General features: G+C 48.9%; 1 protein-coding gene across 1 annotated transcript in view; it reads right to left on the minus strand.

Moving 5' to 3' along the window:
• Positions 1-15071, minus strand: part of ZBTB17 (zinc finger and BTB domain containing 17) — a 33175-nt gene extending 18104 nt beyond the window's left edge. The window contains exons 1-2 of the mRNA XM_042996196.1: positions 14947-15071; positions 12785-12867 (exon numbers count right to left, since the gene is read on the minus strand). The gene's annotated coding sequence lies outside the window, so the exon portion shown is untranslated. The remainder of the gene's footprint in view (positions 1-12784; positions 12868-14946) is intronic.
• Between the last annotated feature and the right edge of the window lie 70 nt (positions 15072-15141).

A 15141-nucleotide genomic window follows, 5' to 3' on the forward strand; every position in this document is an offset into this window, starting at 1 on the left:
CTGCTCTCTGCAAAGAACACGATGATTCCGGAGGAACACCGGGGCTTTCATTGAGAAAGCAGGTAGAACATGACAATTCCAAAGGAAGGATTAGTTGTCCCATGATACTCGTCAGGGTTGGGACCCAAGCCAAAAGGAAAAAGGAAGTTGGGAGTGGATGTATTCGGACTTCAACGCAGCACGTGCATTTCACGTGACTTTTCCTTGGCTTGTCATCGCCTCACTAGGATTCGTGACTGCTAAGATCCCTTCTAGTGTGAAGATTTAATAAATGTTGAATAAATGCTTTCACCAATAAGACTGCCAGATGACAAATGGCATGCAAAGTATAACAGATACCAAGCGAGCGACAAAAATGAGACAGTAACCCAGCACTGAGAAGACTTTCATTTAAAACTTTCCCTATACGGGGCGCCTGGGTGGCTCAGTCGGTTAAGCGTCCGACTTTGGCTCAGGTCACAATCTCGCGGTCCGTGAGTTCAAGCCCCGCGTCGGGCTCTGTGCTGACTGCTCAGAGCCTGGAGCCTGTTTCAGATTCTGTGTCTCCCTCTCTCTCTGACCCTCCCCCGTTCATGCTCTGTCTCTCTGTCTCAAAAATAAATAAACGTTAAAAAGAAAAAATTAAAAAAAAAAAAAACTTACCCTATATTGGAGGACGCCTGGGTGGCTCAGTCTGTTGAGCATCTGACTTTGGCTCAGGCCATGAGTTTGCAGTTCGTGGGTTCGAGCCCTTCATCGGGCTCTGTGCTGTCAGTGCAGAACCTGCTTTGGATCCTCTGTCTTCCTCCCTCTCTGCTCCTCCCCCACTCACACTCTCCCTCTCAAAATTAAACATTTAAAAAAACAAAAACCTTCCCTGTATTGGAAATCTTGAGATGGACAAGAGCTACACAGGACATATATATTCGGATACAGAACTATGCACAGCAGAAGCCAGCACCAAACTGTCTACTTACTATTCCAGATAGTTGGTTCGACTAAAAATATTTTGTAAAACTTGACTGAGGAAAACTAAATGAGTACAAGGATATTTTAGAGGTCTATTTTGCGTTATGTTAGGCCTGGATAACAAGTGGTCAAGAACTCAATGTCTCCATTTCCAATGATTTTTTTAAAAATTTTTTTAATGTTTTTATTTATTTTTGAGACAGAGAGAGAGACAGAGCATGAGCAGGGGAGGGGCAGAGAGAGAGGGAGACACAGAATCCGAAGCAGGCTCCAGGCTCCGAGCTGTCAGCACAGAGCCCGACGTGGGGCTCGAACTCACGGAGTGTAAGATCATGACCTGAGCTGAAGTCGGCCACTTAACCGACTGAGCCACCCAGGTGCCCCTCCAATGGTTTTTTAAAACTGTTGTGCTCCTCAACTCCAGCTGCTAAAGGGCAGCTCTAGAACAGTTTCTGGACAACAGCCCTGGGAGGATTCAGGAAGCTCAGGGCCCCAGCGCTTGCCCTTGAACAAACAGCACTGGCTGACCTCCAGCCCCTCAAATCCCCTCCACCTGCAACAGCCGTGAGTCAGCAGAGCTGCTGGAAGCCTTTTAACGACTGATTGACTCCCAAACCCTGGCGGTTTTTCAGCCAGTCGCTTTGGAGTGTGAGCTTCCGAGAGAAACTTGGAAAGCACCCTAGTTGCTGCCTGGTTCCTGTTTCCCGGTCCTAAGGCCTGAGAGAGACACAAACAGGTACAGAAAGAGAGCTTGCAGCAGCCCTGTAAGGTATGCAGACCAGCCCCAAGGGGCCACTTACTGGGGCCACAGTGGGGGAAGTCGGCACATACACTTAATTCTTAGAAGTATGGAAGACTGGTCAGCATTCTAAATGTTCTGTTCCTTTTTTTTTTTTTTTTTTAAGAGTTTATTTTTATGTAATCTCTACATCCAACACGGGGCTCAAACTCACAACCCTGAGATCAAGAGTCACACGCACCACTGACCCAGGCCAGCCAGGTGCCCCTAAATGTTCTGTTTCATCCATTTTACCCTTATCTTCTAACTTCCCAAATGTAAATATAAATTAGGGATGAATATTGGCAGCCTATGTTGTAAATAAGAGTTAACACTCTTGTTATACAAAAGGCTCCTCATACAAACAACAATGAAAACGTTATGTCCCCATAAAAGCTTGTGCACAAATGTTCACGGCAACATTACTTGTAATAGTCAAAAGGTGGAAACAACCCAAATGTCCGTCAACTGATGGATAAATAAAACGTGGTGTGTCCAGGCAATAGAATACTGGACAATAAAAAAGTAATGATAAAGGGGTGCCTGGGTGGCTCAGTCTGTTAAGAATCTGACTCGTGAGCTCAGCTCAGGTCTTGATCGCAGGGTCATGAGTTCAAGCCCCACGTTGGGCTCCACACTGGGCGTCGAGGTTACTTAAAACAAACAAAACAAAAAAGTAAAAATATATGCTACAACATGAATGAACCTGGAAAATATCATGCTAAATGAAGGCAGCCAAAAGACCACAAGTTACAGGATTCCATTCACATGAAATGCCCAGAACAGGCCTATCCATAAGGATAGATAATGACTGCCTACTAGGGCTCGGGGAGACAGAGGGAAACAAAGAGTGACTGGTAATGGGTTTCTTTCGAGATAATACAAATGTTCTGAAAATAGAGAGAGGTGATAGTTGTGCAACTCTGGGAATATACTGCAAGCCATTTAATTGTACACTTTTTTTTAATGTTTATTTTTGAGAGAGAGAGAGAGAGAGAGAGAGAGAGAAAGAGAGACACAGTGTGAGTGAGGGAGGGACAGAGACAGGGAGACACAGAATCCAAAGCAGGCTCCAGTCTCTGAGCTGTCAGCACAGAGCCCGATGTGGGGCTCAAACCCACGAGACGTGAGATCATGACCTGAGCCGAAGTCAGCTGCTTCACCAAATGAGCCACCCAGGCACCCCAATTATATGCTTTAAATGGGTGCTGCATGGGTATCTCAATAAAGCTATTAAAAATTAATCAACAAGAAAAAAAAAAATCTCCCAACAGAAAAATGAGTCAAGGAAATGACGAGGCAATTCCCAAAAGAAACACAGGTGGTCAATGTATTCTATACAGAAAAAAAGACGTTCAGCCTAATAAAGAAATATAAAGAAGTACGAGATACCACTTCCAGAACAGGGCGAGCAAAAATCTAAAAGACTGACAGTTTCCACTGTGGGCCAGGGCGTGTTCTCAGGATCATGAAATGGTACACTTTGTCTAGATGGCGGCCTGCTGATACCGATGCGAATTTTTAATGCATTCGTTGGTTGGGTAAAAACCAATGCTTGGATGTGAGTAGCTGATCAGAGAGCCCACGGTACAGATGCGGCGATTTCCCAATCGGATGGGGATTTCTCCCAGCTGGGACAAACTGTGAGTCCCGGTAAAGGACTGTGGGTGGGACCGTGTGCCTGTGCCCGGAGAAAACAGCCTTGCTAATTTGTAATCGGCTCCACCACGTGAAACAACTGGGAGGTTACCAAGATCACAGGCTCGTCATTTCCCAAGGGCAGCAGCACGTGGAGAAAATGCCGTCGAAGGGAATAACTGATAGCTGCTGTAGCTGCCTGCCTGCCTGCCTGCAGCGTGTTCCAGAATACATGCTACGTCATCACTACCCGCAGTAATCCCCAGAAAAGGGTGTTAATCTGATCACCCCCACTGTGCAGATAAGCAAATCAAGGCTCAGAGAGGTTGTCAGCTGACCCAGCTCTCACTGACACGCCCAGATTCAAGGCCAAGTCCATCATACTCTAAAGATGTGCTCTTTCCACTTCAGAAAAGGACAAAACCTCCGCAGACATGGAGTGCCAGCCTCAAAAGACCCTTAGTCTGTCCCCAAAGGGCAAATTCTGTCATTAATTGGCACTTACCAACTCCCTTTCCTTGTACTAATGAGTGTTACAAAACATCTTATGAAAACCCTTAGCGCACATCACTAAGTCTTAGTTCTAATCTCCGGTGTTTCCTGCTGCCAGAGGAAACACAAGATTAAAACTCAGAAACATCCTGATTTCTGGAAGCGTGGCACACCAAGTAACCAGGCCAAGTCTCACAGCAAACAACTACAAATGCTGAAGGAAAACTATGAGACATTTTTTTTTAAATGCATCAAAGAACCGGCAAGTCAGTGAGGAACACTGAGAGGTCAAACAAAAGTCAGCAAAGGCTGGAATCCAGAGAGCAAGTGGAGCTTTGAGGGTGGGTATCGAAGGCACCTGCAGAACTGAGCGGGCTCAAGTTCTCTCTCCCTCCTAAGGAGGGAGGTCTCGTGTGAGAATCCTCCAGAATAAAGCTGGAGCCACATAGGATGACAAGTCAATGGAAAAACGGACTGCACAGAAACTGCCTATACCAAAATCTTGGCAGGTAAAATCCACCCCCCCCCCCCCAGAACTGGTAAACACTAGAAAGCCCCCAAATAGATGACAGCCCAAACTCACACATCATAAAAGATATACTTCAGGGAGACAAAAAGGGATCCCAGAATGAAAATATTAAATGCAAGAAAGAATGAGGACCAACTAAAGTAGTCAATAATAAGTGAGTGAATCCAAACAATACTGAACTCATGGCATCTTCCAAAATTTTAAAAAAAGAACTAAAATGCGCACCAATAGAATAAAAGGAGGGAGTGATGGGAATTAAAGTGTGCTAAGGTTCTTGATTATTTGACAGTAGGCTGTGAAGACAGTGACTGAAGTTAGACTTTGGTGATTTATGTAAACTGGAAGATATACCATGTTCATGAAAGACTTGAACATCATAAAAATGCCAACTCTATCCAAATTGATATGGAATAAATTCAAAAACAATTCTAATAAAAGATCCCAACAACGTTTTATGGAATTTGACAAGCACAATCTAAAATGAAGATGGGGGCACCTGGGTGGCTCAGCTGGTTAAGCATCTGACTCTTAATCGTGGCTTAGGGTATTTGGCTCATGCTCCATGAGATCAAGCCCCACATCAGGCTCTGTGCTGACAGCATGGAGTCTGCTTGAGAGTCTCTCCCCCGCCTTCCCCACTTGCACGTGCTCTCTCTCAAGATAAACGTTAAAAAATGAAATGAAATTAAAATGGAAGAACAAAGGGCCGAGGCCCTACTAGGTTCCAAGAACTAGCACATAAAAATTCAGCCATTAAGGCAGAATGATATTGGCACAGAGACGGAGAAGAGTAAAGAGCTCAGAAGCAGATCCACGTTATCTGTGGACGTTGACGTATTGAGACGGTCAGTGGTCACACTTACAGAACCACATGAAAGGGATCCCCCCCCCCAATAAATAGTACTAGGACAATTTAGTCCGTTTATATATGTTTTTTTGTTTTTTTTAAAGGAGGGGAGCCCAGATGGCTCCGTTAAGCATCCAACTCTTGATTTGGGCTCAGGTCATGATCTCATGGTTGGTGGGATGGAGTCCCGCGCTGGGTTCTGTGCTGGTGGCACCTCACACGTGTGTGCTCTCTCTCTCTCTCTCTCTCTCAAAATAAATAAACTGAAAAAAAAAATTTTTTTTTTAATAAAAATTTGTGGCGGGGGGGGGGGGCGCCTGGGTGACTCAGTCCGTTGAGCATCCGACTTCGGCTCAGGTCATGATCTCGTGGTTTGTGAGTTCGAGCCCCGTGTCAGGCTCTGTGCTGACAGCTCAGAGCCTGGAGCCTCTTTCAGATTCTGTCTCTCTCTCTCTCTCTGCCCCTCACCCACTCACACTCTATCTCTCCTTCAAAAATAAATAAACAGTAAAAAAAAATTGGGGGGGGGAGCATGGCTCAGACGGTTAAGCGTCCAACTTCAGCGTCCAACTTCAGAGGTCATGATCTCACAGGTTTGAGCCCCGCATCAGGTTCTGGGCCGACAGTTCAGAGCCTGGAGCCTGCTTTGGACTGACTGTGTGTGTGTCTGTCTGTCTGTCTGTCTCTCTCTCTCTCCCTCTCCCCCCCTCCCCACCCCTCTTCCACTCATGCTGTCTCTCTCAAAAATAAACATTAGAAAAATTTTAGGTGTGCCTGGGTGACTCAGCTGAGTGTCCGACTTTAGCTCAGGTCATGATCATGCTGCTTCTTGGGTTCCAGCCCCGCAACAGGCTCTGTGCCAACAGCTCAGATCTATGCCTCCCTCCTTCTCTCTGCCCCTCCCCAGCTCATGCGCTCTCTCAAAAATGAATAAACATTTAAAAAGCTTAAAAGTTGTTTTAAATAAAATTTTTGAAAAAGGAAAAAAGAAATCAGCCCCCCATCTCATAGCATACACAAAAATAATTTTAAATGGACTAAAGACCGTAACGTAAAAGGCAAAATCAAAAAATGTTTGGACGACAACATACAGGGGAATATTTTTATAAAGTAGGAAGGAAGTTCTTAAAAGGAACAGAAAGCGCAAACCATAAAAGAAAAAAAAATGATAAACATTAAAATTAAGAATTTGTTAAAAAAAAAAAAAACACAGTGAAAAGCAACAAACAGGAGGAAACGGACAGGTACAACACATATAACCGAAAAAGGGTCAGTCTACAAAACAAAAACCAAAAACAAACAAGAAATCCATATACAATAAAAAGACAGGGGAGCCCGGGTGACTCAGTCGGTTGAGCGTCTGACTTCGGCTCAGGTCATGATCTCGTGGTTTGTGAGTTTGAGCCCCGCATTGGGCTCTGTGCCGACAGCTCAGAGCCCGGAGCCTGCTTCGGATTCTGTGTCTCCCTCTGTCTGTCCCTCCACTGCTTGTACTCTGTCTCTCACATTGTCTCAAAAATAAATAAACATTAATAAATAAAATGAAATAAAATCGACAACCCAGTAGAGAAATAAGCAAAAGATTTAAGCAGCTTTTTCACAGCAGCTGAAACCTGAATAAGTATACGAGGGACACCTGGCTGGCTCAGTCAGGCGAGCGCGTGCCTCTTACTCTCAGGGTCGTGAGTTCAAGCCCCACATTGGGCGTGGAACCTCGTTAAACAAGAATTTTCATAAGTATATGAAAAGATGCTTAGCCCACTAATAATCATGAAAATGCAAATCAAAACCACACAAGACATCATTCCCATCAGATTACTAGAAATTTTAAAAAAAATTTTTTTTAACGTTTATTTATTTTTGAGAGACAGAATGAGCAGGGGAGGAACAGAGAGAGAGGGAGACACAGAATGCAAAGCAGGCTCCAGACTCTGAGCTGTCAGCACAGAGCCTGACACGGGGCTTGAACCCATGAACCGTGAGATCATGGCCTGAGCTGAAGTTAGTTGCTTAACCCACTGAGCCACCCAGGTGCCCCAGATTACGAAAAATTTTTAGAGCCTAATAAAACCAGAGTTGGGAGGATGTGAAACAAACAGAATTTTCAGTTGAACTGTAAACGGGGGAAGGCACTTTGGAAACGTTACGCATTATTTGGTTGGGCTGAAGGTCACACACCCTGAGATGCAGCCACACTCCTGAGGGTGCGCCCTGCAGAAGCTGCACGTGGGGGCCAGGAATGCTCACAGCAACACCGTCTCAGCAAAATAACAACCCAGAAGTCCGCTAGCAAGAGAAAGGATAAGTAAATTCTCCTGCAAGGGAACTTTATCCGTGAAAGTGAAATACAACTACAGGCAACATGCATCACTCTCAAGAACCCATATTAAGCCAACAATTTAAGAAACTCAAGAAAACAACATGATTACATTGAGTTCAAAACATGCAAAATGAGGGGTGCCTGGGTGGCTCATTCGGTTGAGTGTCAGACTTCGGCTCAGGTCACGATCTCGCAGTTGGTGAGTTCGGGCCCCGCGTCGGGCTCGGTGCTGCAAGCTCGGACCTGGAGCCTGCTTCGGATTCTGCGTCTCCCTCTCTCTCTGCCCCTCCCCTGCTCACGCGTGCGCGCGCTCGCGCTCTCTCTCTCTCCCTCTCTCTCTCAAAAAAATAAATAATAAAAACAAAACAAAAACATGCAAAATGAGACAACACATTGTTTAGCAATACAAACACACGTGGTTGAAACTGTAAAGAGAATGGTAAAAGCAAAACTGTGATGAGCTGGGGGCGGGGGCAGGACAGGACAGGATCAGGGAGGGGTGTTCCAAAGGTAACAAACGGTAACATTCTTATTTGTAAATTGAGCCATGAGTACATGGGTTTCCTTGTATCTATTCTTTATGCTGTATATATTTCTTTGTATCTACTCAATATTTAACAAAAAACAACTTACAAAATTAAACAATGTTCTTTCTGACTTTAAACAATGTTTTTGTTTTTTAATTTTATTTATTTTGAAAGAGGGAAAGAGAGGGCTAGCAGGGGGAGGGCACAGAGAGACAGAGGGGGAGAGAGAGAATCCCAAGCAGGCTCCACACTGCCAGCACAGAGCCCCACGCAAGGCTCAAACCCACAAACCGTGAGATCATGACCTGAACCGAAACCAAGAGTCAGACGCTTAACCAACTGAGACACCCAGACGCCCCTAAACAATGTTTCGAGGCATGAACTTGGGCAGCTGAGTTACAGTAAACCAGGAAAGTCCCTGACGGGGCCCCCCACTGCCAAGACTACCGAAATGAGACGTGCTGCACACCAGGCTCAGAGCGCCTGGAGAAACAGCTTCCCGCTGGGCACCAGCGCCTCCCATTCGGGACAGGAAAGTGGCTGCTTTGATTAATAACAGTTCCAGCATAGGAAGTGGTGTGGGTGGGGTGGGGGGAACAGGGTCTACTGCCAGACCTCTTATGACAAAAAACTGAGTGCTTTTTCTTTCTTTTTTTTTTGGGGGGGGGGGGGTTCCAGTTTTACTGAGAAATAATTGACATACATCACTGGGTAAGTTTAACGTGTACAGCTCGTCTGAGTTGCCATATATGGTGATGTGTGATCACAACAGGTGCAGCTGACATCCTCCTTCTCACAGAGATACAAGAAAAATAAAGAGGGGCACCTGGGTGGCTCAGTTGGCTAAGGGGCTGACTCTTGGTTTCGGCTCAGGTCATGATCTCCCAGTTCGTGAGTTCAAGCCCTGAGATGGGCTCTGTGCCGACAGTGTGGAGCCTGCTTGGGATTCATTCATTCTCTCTCTCTCTCTCTCTCTCTCTCTCCCTCCCTCCCTCCCTCCCTCTCTCTCTCTGCCCCTCCCCTGCTCGTGCTCTCTCTCTCTCAAAATAAGTAAACTTAAAAAAAAAAAAAAAGGAAAACAATTTTCTCCTGTGATGAGGGCTCACAGGATCTACTCTCAACGGCCCCCCTTTTGTCACACGGCAGTGTCAGCTGCAGTCATCAAAATGTCAGAGGAGGCTTTTGATGTTACCAGGAACCCACTGCACCTGCTTTCGGGGCGGTCCCGCCCTCAGCGGGAACCGCCACCTCCGAGCCTCCGCAGGCGGCTGTTTAGACAGGAGTGAGCAACTCCCACTTCTAACCAGGCCCTCTGCTTCTTTCCTTGGAAGTTCAAGGCTTACATCTCTCCAGTTCCTGACAAGCAGGCTTGACTCCCCGAGCCCAGAGCCCAAGCCCCCGTTTTCCGCACGAATCCGTGGCGATTACAGCCCCGAGGTCTACTTTCACTGGCCCTTGGATGGGTAGCTACTGGTGGCAGGGGGACCCAAGAGAGGGCCGGGTACCTGTGCCGACAGCGCACACGTCCGCAGCAAGTGCGGAAACCGCTCAGCAAACGCTTATGCTTCGACCTCTGTTATTTCAGTCATTTAGAAACCGTGGCCAGCAAAGGAAGGAGGGAGTGGTCTCCAGGACAACATGCTTTGTGCACACAAACGTATCTGGAGTTTTTCATTTTCTCTCGGGCTGGGTCCCTCCCTTTTGTGACCACCCGCGCAAGCACCATCCTTCGAGGAATTTCAGGACGGTGAAGAGCGAGCCACCTGGTCTTTTATGTGGCAAACTAGTAAAACCCTGAAGCCCCGCCCACAGAGGCTGCCCTTCTACACGCAGGAGCTCAGTGTCTGTAAACAGAATCAAACCACTTGACGCTTACAAAATGGTCCTCCCTAGATACACAGAGACATATACATGCAGGCAATAGCTCTGGAAGGATCCACAGATACCATTAACAGTTCTCTGGGAGGGGAAATGGGTCAGGTATGGAAGGGTGACTCGCCTCCCCACAAGGCATTCTTTGGAACCTTCTGACTTTTGTACCTTGTACGTATTCCTATACCATTTTTTTCTTCCTCAACTGTGCACGCTCTGTTTTGACCCTCTCAAGGGTCCTCTTCTCCTAACACATAATAACACCAGTTACCAATTACGGAGTCAGGGACCCGACTAAGCATTTCACATTCATCACCTCATCAATAATTCCAGCCAATAAAGTTACGTGTGAGGTCATCAGTATCCCCATTTTACAACGGGAGAAACTGAGGCTTGGAGAGACCAAGTATTTTGCCCAGAGGCACATCTAGTGGGTATAAGAACGAGGAAGAGTCCACGTATGTCTGACTTCTGACCAGTACCCGACACTGCAGGCTTCTAGCGGGAGACCATCTGGCCCCAGGAGATGTTTGGCAACGTCCGGAGTCATGTTTCATCGTCACAGCTGGTGAGGTAGGTGAGTATTACAGGCATCTATGGGTGGAGACCAGGGATGCCATAACCATCCCGAAGTGCACAGGACAGCTCACAACAAAGATTCGCGCAGCTCTGAATGTCAAGAACACCAAGATTGAGAAGGGGCTGCCTGGGCGACTTCGTCGGTTAAACATCCGACTTCGGCTCAGGGCATGAATCTTGTGGTGAGTTTGAGCCCCATGTCAGGCTCTGTGCTGACAGCTGGGAGCCTAGAGCCCGCTTCAGGGAAACAATTCTGTGTTTCCCTTTCCCTCTGCCCCTCCCCCACTCGCACTCTGTCTCTCTCACTCTCAAAAATAAATGAACATTAAAAAATAGAAATTGAAAAAAAAAAATCGAAGTTGAGAAACCATGCTCTACTAGAAAAAGACAGAGGAACTATCTTCTGACCTCAACTGTCAAATCTCACAGGTCACCATTTTATTTCGCACCCCTACTCCAGCCGGATACCAAATAAACCGTCAGGTTTCTCCTGTCTTCAGTCAATAGCATGCCAGCCCCACATCACGTTGGGGTTCTCTCCAACCCGACTGCTGGTTCCTCCCTAGCCAGCCAAGGCTGATCATTCATCCACCCAACTATGTCTACTGAGCACCAGCTATGTGCCGGGGACCAGGAGAAACAAGCCCCGTCCCCACCTGCACGATGCCAATGGGCCAACGGGGAGACGGAGAAACCTAGGATTATCCCGTGAGGTAGGAATGCATTGAGACATCAGTGCAGGATGCTAAGAAATCAACAGAGGAGGAGCTCTACCCTCAGCTGGGGTGGGTGACCGGGCAGGGCCCAGAGAAGGCTTCCCAGCAGCATTTGCGCTTATGGGAATTCAACAGGCAGAGGCAATCCTTCCCTTCCCAAAGGACCCCTCGCCAGACCATTCAGAGTACGGTCTCTGAGAATCCACAGATGGACCCCTTTAATCAGAGAGCTTGGCAGAACTCCCAGAGCGGTCGCTGATCCCCTCTGGACAATCGGGATAATTCCTGCCTTGAGCGAGGACACAACCCGGCTTCCCCACCGGGAATTCTCAAAACAATTCTGTGATGTAGGTACTGTTATCCCTATCTGACAGAGGAGGAAACTGAGGCACAGCAGTGACGTAACTGGCCCTCAGGATACAGAGCCACTAAACAGAGATTCACACCTAACACCAGAGTCCTCACCGCCTACGAGGGGAGCTTCACAAATGTCAATCCAAACACGTTGTTCAGTCTGATCTCCCCCCCATCTCAGCAGAGCCTTCCACCATCAGTCATCCTTCCCCTGGATCGCCTCACACTCGGGAATAGACCCCCGTAGTGTTCCTTGTGTTGTATGGTGATTACCCACACGGCTAAGAGCTCCTTGCTCCCAGGATCTAGTCTTCCCTAGCTAGCACCTGCCATGGCGTCTGACCTGGGCACAGGAAGCGCTGAATGCATTAACAAGCCAGGACTCCCTGTGCCCAAGCATGTCAACCCACCTGAAGCCAGAGCAGTCTGCCTTGGGGAGAACGCCCAGCCCTCTGTCACCAATACAGGGGACGTTCCCTCAGGCTGGGCCCAAGCCCCAGGGTCAGCAATCCAGTCACACAGGGGCCAAGCAGGCTCCCTTAGCCAGCTTTCCCTCCAGCTTTGGGACACTCATGATTCGTTCTTTGGTTGTACACCGGATGCTTATGTTTGGGGACATGCTGTACAAGAATACAGATCTTTAAACATGAGAACCTTAAAAGGAATGAACATGTGCTCCCCACTCTGTCTGCCAGATGGGGTGCAGACAATAATGGCAGGGGCTGGAGCGGCCAGCTTGGACCAGGAGACGGAGATCTGGGTTTGAGCAAAGAGAGCCACATGATCACTAGAACCCCATTTCCGGATACTTCACAGAACAGAGCAAGATGCCCTACCAACTCTGGACTGCCTACTTCTAGATTATCAAGAGGAGAGGAGTAAATTTCGAGTTTGTTTCAGCCACTGTATTTTGGGATTGCTTGGCTGGAGCATGTTAGGTTGTACTTGATTAAAACAAGGTGTGAGCATTTGCCCAGTGATTAACCTAGTCTGGTCTTCATTGGTAAACCACGAATAATGACAGCAACAATCTCCCAACCACACTCAGATACTGTCCTCACTGTACAGCTTGAAAGAAAAAGCTGCCTTGAAAGGGTGATTTGAATCGCGCTGAGCCTAGAGAAGAAGAAGGACGAGCGAGCTGACCTTCTGGTCTGTTTCATCCTTGAGCATTACCGACATACCTCAGATTTCCAAGGAGCCCAGGCTACTCTTTTCTGACAGTTTGCGTAAACTCCAGCTTGGCTCTCCTCCTCCAGCTCATCACCTGAATCAAAGACACCCAAGCAGAAAATCGGATGAGAACCTGCAAGGCACCTGCTCCCTAAAAGCCGCCCTTTTTCACTCATCCATGAAACACAGGCAAATTCAGAGCCCGGCACAAAGTCAGTCCTCAGTACAAGTTCGTTTGGATCATTATCGGCCTGCTGCGTGCCGGACCCCGTGCCGGCCACCCGGGACACAAAGATGAGTAAACCCTCTCCCAGCCCTCACACACCCCTACTTACCAGAAAGACATAACACAATGCTGAAAAGCAAGAACAACAAGGCTGTGCCCAAGTTACCGCATTGCTACCGCATTAGCATCCCTCCGGGGGGGGTCTCAGACACTCTTGCTTTCCCATGAAATATACTCTTGCCCCAGGTGAGCACACCCACTCCCACAACCTTAGTGACTTTTGATGGAGGACGACTTCTGGCTCGCCACTGTATAGTCCCACTTGACTGTTCCACAGGCACCTGCGTTCAACATGTTCAAAACTAAACGTATCTTCCCTTCTCACAGCTACTCCCCGGCCTGTGCCCTATCACACTGAGTGGCACCACCACCTGTGGGTCACAAGTGTGAGGTCAGTCCCGACACCTCTCTGCCCCTAGGAGCCACAGACATAAATACGTGATTCTGATACTGCCCTGAAGGAAGAAAAGCATAAAAGTTCTCCTTGCTCATCTACGTAACCACCGAGTTTTGCCAGTTCTCCAAAACCTCTCTCCCCACCCTCTGCCTCTAACCTAACTCAAGACCACCCTCATTTCTCACCTGGATTCTTCTAGCAGCCTCTTAACGGGTCTCCAGGCCTGCTCCCTTTAACGCCTCCTCCACATAAACAGGTGATCTTTCTAGTCCACACATCTGATTCTTACGTGGCTTTCCATTAACCTAAAACTTAAGAGCCCTTAACTAGGTTCACAAGGTCCCACAGGACCAGACCACAGCCTGCTTCTTTAGTCCTACCTCTTGTCTCTGTCTCTAGGGCAGAGAACTCAATTCAGTTATGCCAGCAGCCCCTAAACTTTCTCACAAACCCCCGTCTTCAGGTGAGCTCCCCCTTTTCTTGCATCCGTTAGGTCTCAGCTTCCAGGGAGAGAGAGCCTCCCTGGATCCGCCTAGACTGAGTGAGGTGCCTCTACTCGGTTTCCCGAGCAAGGAGAACTTTTGTGCTTTTTCTTCCTTCAGGGCAGTTTCAGAATCACGTATTTATGTCCACGGCTCCCACGTGAGTCTCTGAGCTCTGGGCGATGACCACGAAACGAACAGTCACAACAACAAACACACACAGCATTTACGTTATGCTAGCAAGGGTTCTCCACACCTTGCACCTATTACCTTATTTAATCTTTAGAACAGCCTTAGGAGGCAGGTTTCATTACCATCTCTGCTTTAAGGATGAGGAAACCGGGGCAGACAGCGAGAACCTCACGTGTTTCAGGACACAGCCGGCAAGCACCGAGTCCGGATCCAAACCCCGGCGGCCTGGCTCCACAGTTGACACTTTCAACCACCCCACCAGGATCAAGTCTGTCTGGTGCACTCGCTCTAGCCTCACACCCTATCAGGTGCCTAGCCGCCGCGGGTGGAAGGAAAGAATGAATGAAATAATCCTGTACAGGGGCAGTGTGGACCTCCCACTCTGCCAACACCTCCTGGTCCGGCAAACCCGTGCCCTCCTGCCCCCGACGCGCCGACGCGAGCGGCCCCGACACCGCGCCACGCTGCGGCCGCAGAACGACCACCCGCCACGGCGCGCGAGGTCAAGGGACGGTGACAGCCGGGCGGCGGGGGCGGAGATGCTACGAGCCGGGGTGTCACCCAAGCCGGGAGGCGATTCGCGCTCCCTCGCGGGAACTGCCGGTCCGCTCGCCCCCTCAGCGCCCGCTCGCCTGGCGGCTGCCCCGCACCCCCTTGCCCCGCGGGGTCGTCACCCCCCAATCCCGGTTCCCTTCCCCTTCCACTTCCCTCCCCTCCCCCACACAACCGTCCCCGGCGTCCCGCTGCGCCCCATCCTTCACCGCCTCCGCCCGGCTCCCGGGACTCCCCGGGCCGCGGGCGTCTGCTGGCCCTCACCTGCCATGTCCCGGACCCCACCGTAGAGGGAGGTGCATCACGGCCGCGAGAAGGCCGGGGACGGCACTTCAGAGCAGACAAAGGGCGCCGCCATGTCAGAGTCGGGCGGAACCGACCTCGCTGGCTTCCCGGCTGCAACTTCCGGCGCATGCGCAGCGCCCGCGCCGGCCGAGGCCCGCGGACAGGCGCATGCGC

This window comes from Panthera tigris, chromosome C1, assembly GCF_018350195.1.
Source record: "Panthera tigris isolate Pti1 chromosome C1, P.tigris_Pti1_mat1.1, whole genome shotgun sequence".
Classification (NCBI taxonomy): Eukaryota; Metazoa; Chordata; class Mammalia; order Carnivora; family Felidae; genus Panthera; species Panthera tigris.